Genomic DNA, 8,763 nt, shown 5'->3' on the forward strand with positions numbered 1-8,763 from the left:
TCAACATTAAAATCAAACAACATACATTTCTATTTTCACCTAATTATAATAAAAAAAAGTTCAGTTAGTTATACAAACTGGTGAATTTTTTTTAAAAGGGAACCTATTGAAAGTCATTGACTTTGCAGCAAACGTATGTCATGTACAGGCAGGGCATGAAATTGCCCACGCCCACACACAAAATGCGGGTAACTTTTGTGATTGGAGAGGGAAACCATCAATCTTGCCATGCAAATGTTCTGTTGTGTTAGGAATCCACTTTGTGTGGTCTGTTTGTGGGTTTCTTTCTCTCTAACACCAGGAGGTGCCCTGTATTCGTTGGGCCTCTCTGCACACCTGCGGCTCATTGGACCATTATCTGGAGGAGTATTTGAGCAGTGGGCTGTCACTACCTCACGGCCAAAGTGTTTGCCAGTTTTTGGAAGCCTTCTTGTATAACTGGATACCTGGACCTTTTCCCCCTGTAATGAAAAACTGAGTTCACACTGAGCAGGGGAAAAACTCCACATGATTCGTTCAAGTTCCCATCGGAAATCTTAGTGACAATCCGCTCCATTGCTCCTTCGGGTCCAACGTTTGTCTACCTGTCCGGTGTCCAATGTGTTCCCATTTCTCTGGATAATCCCACACAGGCTGGATTCAAGGATTGACAAGAGCCCCCTCAAATGTGAGTCCCTCTCCTGCATAATTCTAACAGCAGCCCAAATTCCCACTGTCCCTGAACTGATCCCTATGATCTTCACTTCTGACTTCCAGTTCCAGTTCACCAGTTCACTGAGTTCCAGACCCAACCCCAGATCTCCCTACAACTAATAAACCTGTTGAACTTTTCTTGTGTTCTCTCAGTGGTTTCTCTGCATGTGGGCCAGATTCCTTAAACCGATCATAACATGTTGTTTATCAATCATGTAGCCAATCTTTCAGCGAGCCCCCTTTTGAGGCGCCTTGATGCGCATCAGCCATTGCATGTAAACCAGCTGCTTCTGCTTCTCAAATAGTGTTTGGTGTGAACATGGCATATTGAGAGGTTCGCTGAGCTGAAAATGTCGATCAGATCGTTTAGCAAACTAGTAGCAATAAGCAAAACACTTTTGTAGTGTTTATTTTTAAACAAGCCTTGTAAGTTGTGTAACATAGTTTGCTTATTATACTTGCTAATATATCAACATGTTGAGCTAGTTAAGAATGATCTGAAAGGTTGTTACCTCTGCGACATTGGCTATTTAGTTTATTCTATAAATAAACCCACCCCTCAACCCCCACACTGCTCCCCAGGCGCAGCACATTTGCAGCCCCCTGCCCCAAGGGGAGGGTTTAAATGCAGAGTGAATTTCATTGCTTTGTACTTGTGACAATAAAGTTTAATTCTATTCTATCAAAATATTAGACCTGTGTTAAATGAAAATAAATGTATAATGTCCACAGTTCAAAATATCTATTTTTATATTCATTTAATGTAAAAATCGAAATATAAAAAACAAACTAAAGAGAGTTAAACCTGGATGCAAACAATAACCAAGAGTCAGTTATATAGTTTATTGGATTTGCAGCTTGGTGTAAATGGTGCTTGGAGACAATCAGTGAAGTGAACTGGCTGTTTGTATTACCCCCGGTCAGATGCATTTGTTATTGTTGTAGTCATAAATGAGATTAAGTTGGTTAAAAACCAGAGAGCAACTTAATGTGTATTCTGTACAAGTTTAAGAATAATTTAAAAGCATTCTCTGAGTGTTATAGTCTGAGTGTATTCTAGATGTAACAAAATTATGGCTGGTAATAAACCTCTGTGGCAGCTAGATTGTGAAATCCACCTGCCAAGGCTGGTGGCCAAAAAAGTTCACTTCAGGCATTGTGTGCAGGTGTGTGGTGACAATGCACATTTAATTGAAGGGAGTCACTAATTTTGTGTCTTTCCTTGGCATACCTAACAAGCCTGTGGTGACAGTAACAATAAAAAACTCCCTTTTTGACGAGAACAAAAGTTCTGTGTAACCCAGCTTAGTGGGAAAGGCCATGTGCTGCAAGAGCCTTGGGAATCCAGAGGATTGCTCTCTCTTCTCGTACCAACCCAGTCCAACAGTACTTTCTAAGTATTGATTACAGGTTAGTGCAGTATAACATTTTAGCCTACAATTAATTACTTAAATAAATGCATCATGCTACAATCTTGTGTAGTTTTCAGCTTTTTTAATTTTGTATAGATTACCTTTTACGGTTATGGTATGAAGTTATCCTTCATTATCAATAAAAAAAATACAACAGTTTTTTTCTTTAACCACTCCACAAAAGCTATTGTGCTTAGGGCTGAAGAGTGTACAACTGACAAAAAAAAAGGTTCAAATGCCATTCAAATCAAAAAGGATTTGAATGCCATGTTTGAACATTCATATATTTATTGCAAATGTCTTAAAGGTATTGTAGAGGATTTTCGTGAATTTTTTAAAAGACCCGCCCTCTCAACTTAAAAAAAAGAAATGCTCATGCACAACCGTGTACCCGCTCCAGAGAGGGAGCACCTATTAAACGCATGTGAGACCATGCATGAGCCCTTTTCTCCTCTTGAACACTTTTAATAGTTACTCTTCTCATAGCTCATACAGGTTTACTGTGTCTGAACATCCACCCTAACCCCTAAATCCCTTAATCACTACAGATGAGCACTACTTTTTGCTCCCCGTTAGTCACGTAACTCCACTCCACTAGTGAGAGGGGTTACCTTATTTTTGTTATTGGTCACAGCTGTTGGGTAGCAGCAGCCATAGGCTGCTGTGACAGCAAATCCAATAATGCTTTGCACGGAGAGCTCTCCGTGCAAAGCATTCTGGGATATATCTGCCTCTTTGAAGGCCTTTCTTTTCTTCTCATACACTTCATAGACACTTTTTCTCTTATGACCTTCTGCCATTTCTAGAGAACCACTGTGAGAAATGTGAGCTTCAATGACTCTTGGAAACCGTAGCTCACCACACATAAATGCCTAAAAGTGCGCATGCGCAGAAAAAGGTAGCTAACAGGACAAGCACGTAGGACGGCCATACATAAACATATCACCAGAAAAATTGACAATTAGGAGGACCACTTATTTAGATGATCCACACAGAAATAAAAGATACCTTTGAATACATGTTAAGTTGATAAATTAAGCAGATAGAGAAATTCCATAAAAACAAAAAAACAAAAACAGAGGAAATTGCTCTGAAAACTGCTTTGTAAATTGCACCCTCAAAATAATGTGTTTGAGCTATATATAAGTGTTTCCAAATGAGTAAATGTGTAGTTTATCGGCTTTGAAACATTCCTAAATTGCTGTAGGTGTAACATCCCTCTTCAGTACTTCACCGATTCTCTAAATTCAAATGGAACTCTCTTTCCATCTAACTTTTAATGCCTCTTTTTAAAAGCTGTTAATCCCCCCCCCCAACCCCACTAGCGAACAGATTTAATGACTTATGAACTGTTTTTGAACCCTCTGAATTTTCCTGGACACTTTCTCCATATGTTTTCAGAAAAGCTGCTTGAAGCTAAATCAAGTGATTAGTTAAAAAGTAGATATACATTCAAGATGCCATCTGTCTTTGAAGCTGGAATCAGTTTGTAATGTAAGTTTAACATTAAAAGCCACAAAAAAATAAACAGTGTAATACACAGCATACACAGCAAAAAATGGTTTATAATTAGTGCCTTAACACCTAGACTCTTCTAAAGTTGTTTCTCTTTCAGAGACGGTGTACTAAAGAAATAAAAAAAAGTAGACAGAGCGACGTTTTACTGAGGCCCTGCGTGTCAAAGAACATTGCCGTAGGGGCCCCCCGCCATCGGGCGGTTCCCTTAAGGCGCGGTAGTGGCCTCAGTCCGCACCTAGGTAATGTGATCTTTTTCACTTAAATTTGTCCAGGAAATTTTCAGCCAGCAACTTGCCCCAACCAGTTTATAATTAGTGCCTACACACCTCGACTCTTCTAAAGTTGTTTCTCTTTCAGAGACGGTGTACTAAAGTAATAATAAAAAGGAGACAGAGCAACGTTTTACTGAAGCCCTGCATGTCAAAGAACATTGCCGTAGGGGTCCCCGCCATCATGCGGTTCCCTTAGGGTGCAGCTTTTTATCCCTGTGGAAAGATAGGAAACACATTGGGGAGGGAGAGAAGAAAACATATTCACACTTTCTCCTTGACAGGGCACAGTTTGAGATGTCGAAAAACATCTAGGCACAAGAAAAGCAGGAGCAGGACCGGACTTTCTTGTTATATCACCCAGAGAGGAGAGCTTAAGATAATGGGAGATTTCAGTGGAAGACAAAAGAGTAACTTCAGTTAGAAGAACACCAGGACCTCTCACACTAGATGTAGATGGAGAGGTAGTAATAGCAGTAGCAGTCCACAGGGTCAGAATTACATACTTTTTCCCAGAAATTTTTGAGATTTTTTTCTTTAGCTTTTCTTTAAATAAATATCATCTCCTTATTATTTATTGACATTTGATTGGTATGTCAAGAACAGAAAAATACTTTCACCTTTTGTAAAAGTCATACAGCAGCAAACACCAGACCATCATGGTTAGAGAGTTATAAATTGATAAATTTGTATTGGCAATAAACTGTCTTTTTTTTGTGGGTATTTATCAAACAGTTATCTAACCATTCTACAGCCCATATCATTAACTTATGCAACTTATGTAAACCAAACTTACTTAATCCAAAAGATTGTGTCTTACTCTTATGAATCATTATATTACAAATGTAAAAATATTAACCTAAAAGAAAAAAATTAAGCATTGCTTAAAACAATACTAGCAATTGAATACTTTGGATATACCGATATACATCACAACCATAAAAACACTCAAAATATTTAGAATGATGCAAGATGGAGCTGAAAGGATGCTGAAGCATCTGAATCACATTGCTTATGTTTTTAAGCCCATTCAATATGTAACTTGAGCCGTAGTGAGGAGAGAAGAGGCAGTTTTGGAGCTGGGATTCTGACTAACGCTGCTACCCCACAGAACACCAATTGTGGAGATTATATAAATCAGAAGACTTGAGTCTGGTGAGCTAGCGGCCCATCGGCCAGCTGGCTAAAGCTGGAAGGTTCTCAGAGTGCTTTTGGTTTCACCGCCTATGAGCTCAGCTCTGCTGACTGAGCAAAACACTATTAAAACTCCGAGGAGAGGTCTCCTCGCAAAGCATTATGGGATTTGCTGCACAACGGCACTCTGTCGCAATTTGCTGTCACTACCCGACAGCAGCGACAAATAAAAAAGCGGCACCATGTGGGGAGGCAGAGTTCCGTGACCAATGGGGAACGAAAATTAGTGATCATCTGTATGAACGTTCAGTTAATTGAGTTCATTATAAAGTCAACTATATATTCCCCACTTTATGCAAATGTGGATGATTTCATTTTGTACATGTAATTTTTCAATATTTGCATGTGCATTTGAGCAGACATATGCAAACACTCAAAGATAGTAAGTCTTTGTTTTAGAGTTTACAATAATATCTTACACATAAAAAAAAAAAAAATACACAGACCTAAACATGTTTACACACCTTACCCACCCAGTATTGCATACACAAAAACATATAGTCTGTTTTCTCTCCATAGAAAGCTGAAAAAGTGCAAAAAAAGAAGTGTAAAAAATGTTCCTTTTACAAAACTGCTTGGAGTCAAAGTTATATACAACAGGGTAGTTTCAAATAAAATTTCCATAAAAACCCATGAATTGTACAGCCATACTTTTATTCGCCCTTTTTTGTTTCAAATATTTATAAGCTTTGAAACCCCTCCCCTGCAGTCCTGGAGGTGGCCCAAGTACACCATTTGGCTGACAGGAATCATCAATCAATGTAGCACACCTGGGCTTTACATACAATTAAATCAGCTCGAAGGAATTCACAGCAGATAGTCATCCATGGCTTTCACTGTTGTTTTGTGTTGATAAATTGCTCATAACCTGGTGTAGTTTAAACCACTTTCTGTAGACATTTGTGAGTTGAAGTGAGTCCATCGAAGTCTACAAAGCTAATTTGTGAGTATCGGAGTCTTAATATAATTATTATTATTTTTTTTTTGCACCAGTTAACCAATGACTTCCTGAAATTGGTCAATGTATGCTCATCTTAACACAGGATATTTTATATGTGGTATTGAAAAATTTGCCATGTTTTAATTACCAAACAGATTTTCTGAAAAAAAAATACAAGGATAAATACTTAGCAAAAGGGAGTTCTTGTATTATTTATACAGTGGATGGGTTTCTGTTGCATTACTTATAAATGTACACAATGCTAAATGAACCAATAGTTGAATTTCTTGAAACAGCTTTTTTCTTTTTCATTGAACTACTAGTGGTAATTCAGTCCAACTAGAATTCCCCTACATTGACAAAGCTTCTATAAATGGAAATAATTCTTGTACAAGTATATTTGTAAAAAAAAAAAAAAGCTGTCTATGGGGACAAACAGAAGTTAGAGTAGGGTATTTGAAAAGAAATGTTCATCCTGTGTCTTTACTCTGGGAAATGTTACAGTTAAGCTGGGGCTTAACACAGTGATCCACATGGTGGGTGGCATTATGAGAGGGCAGATGGTCCCACTCAAGCAGGAAGTGATTGACATAATGACATGGCCGAGCATGGAAGGTGGGTGTATATGTGCACTGAATGAGCGTCTGTGACTGTTTCTAAAGAGAAATCATTAAAATATATTTCTACCATATTTGTTTAAGTGGTTGTCTAAGACCCACATGGTAATCTGTGTTTTTTTTTTTTTAAAGGCATGCTTATTTCTCAAAATTTGTTCACTACCTTTAAATGTCTTTACATATTTCCTTTCTTGCGCTATATATGCATATGGAAAATTGGAGGACATTCTAAATAACCTAGTCCTACATGAATAAAATATGCCACACTCATTCATGGGTTAACTTTTTTTTTTTAGCTTTTTCAGTACAGTTCAGTTTCACCGAGGACTACTACAGACCACTTGCATCATTTTACCCATACTGCTTCTAAATTAGTTTCTTATAGGTTGAAATTAATTAATTTATTTTTATAAAACGGACAGATGCACCCAGTATTCAAGGTGAGACAGTCGGTAGTAAAGTTCAAAACATTTATTAAAACAGAACAGAACTGCGGAGCTGTGGTCCACGGCAGCTGACATTCCACTGACATTCTGGAGGGAGAAACGCGGGTAAGTGACCACAATCTTTTTACAGGTGATGATTATCAGAGTGAGTTACTTACCTGGTTTGACAGTTCTGTCCATCCTCTCAATAGGCAAGATCAGCCGATGCACTGCCAACGAGACGCCGCCCAGTGTGTCCTCGATGCAGCAACCCCAAGCAGCGGGCAGGCAGGAATCCGATCCAGGACAGTGATACTGATCAGACCAGGACAGTTCCAACATCCAGGTGTCCGTAGTTCAACCAGGGGTTCCGATCCCAACAGGAACAGAGGGATCATGTCTTCCAGGAATGCTCAGAGCATGAAGGCAGGTTTAGAGTCAGACGGGTCCAGAAGTGTGCCCAGACAGACACGGGAATCAGGAAACCAGAATTACTAGGAAACGCAATAACCACTGGTTGGGGAATGAAATCCCCTGAGGACACTGGCTCGAGAATAATCTCCCCACTGGAACAGGGACATGAACCTTACAATAAACCAAACTAATGAAACAGAACCTAAAGACATCAAACAGGGGACAAACGGAAAACAAACAATAATCTGGCCTTGATGGCTTGGGATGAACCGAACATAAAGGAATAGATGCAGGTGGATGAGATGAGTGATAATTGGAAGACCCAGAATGGTGACCTTTGTCGAATATTATCGGCGTTCAGGTTGGATTGTGATCTGGACACACAGGTCTCATTTAAACAGATCAGATTAGATCAGATTAAGGACAACATAGGTAAGTGGCCTGGGTTTCTTTGAAAAATATGTTGTTCAGACTGTCATGAAGAGATCAGATACAGGTTGCATATGGGCAAAAAAGCAGGAGTCTGGTTACTTCAGGCTGCTGTGTGAACATAGCTTTAGATATGTTTGAGCTTTTGTTCTTATCTGCATTTGAGGCTGCATTTCTTCAATTCTGAAATGGAGAGAATATGGTAGTTAAACTTTTAAACACAGTGTTTAGTTAAGAATCAGAATTCTTGACTAGTTTAACAGACAATTGCGGATCTAAATTTAAAAATGGCTTCTGTACATTGTGGAAACGATTGAGATACCTTATTCAACATCTCAAATTAACCTTTACTGAAAAATTAAATCTGGAAGACTTATGAGCTTTACCTGAACCACCTGTGATGTCCATTGTTTAGCTACAGCCAATCAACTCAGGGCCGCACCTTCTCCAAAGCCAATGATCTTTCAAAATCCCCTTCATTTAACTCCTGGCTTAGCTTCTCTCTCTCACACGCAAGCAAACTATTACCCATCTCCTTCCTCATTCTTGGACTATTGTCCGTCACACTCACCCTCTGGCTTATCCAAGTTCACTCATCCAAGCGAATGTTGATTCACATCAAAGTATTCTGGCGGAGCCTGAGTACAAAATAACTTATTTCATTTGTCATTATCTGTTTCCATCTCCTTGAACCCTAGTCGGCCTCGGCAGATGGTCTCTTGCACTGAGCCTGGTTCTGCTGGAGGTTTCCTCCTGTTTAAAAGGGAGTTTTCCTCTCTACTGTCACTACCCGCATGCTTGGTGTGAGGGACTGCGGTTGAGTAGATGCAATCAGCTGGTTCTCCTTAGATT

General features: G+C 39.1%; 1 long non-coding RNA gene across 1 annotated transcript; it reads left to right on the forward strand.

Annotated features, from left to right (window-relative positions):
- The first annotated feature begins 5,941 nt into the window (after positions 1-5,941).
- LOC119788423 lies at positions 5,942-8,470 on the forward strand. Its single transcript, XR_005281466.1, has 3 exons — positions 5,942-6,029; positions 7,127-7,194; positions 7,281-8,470. It is a non-coding gene; the product is annotated as an uncharacterized LOC119788423 (long non-coding RNA).
- The last annotated feature ends 293 nt before the right edge of the window (positions 8,471-8,763 follow it).

Source organism: Cyprinodon tularosa, unplaced genomic scaffold (assembly GCF_016077235.1).
Source record: "Cyprinodon tularosa strain WSP-4 unplaced genomic scaffold, ASM1607723v1 ctg109, whole genome shotgun sequence".
In the NCBI taxonomy this organism is placed as follows: Eukaryota; Metazoa; Chordata; class Actinopteri; order Cyprinodontiformes; family Cyprinodontidae; genus Cyprinodon; species Cyprinodon tularosa.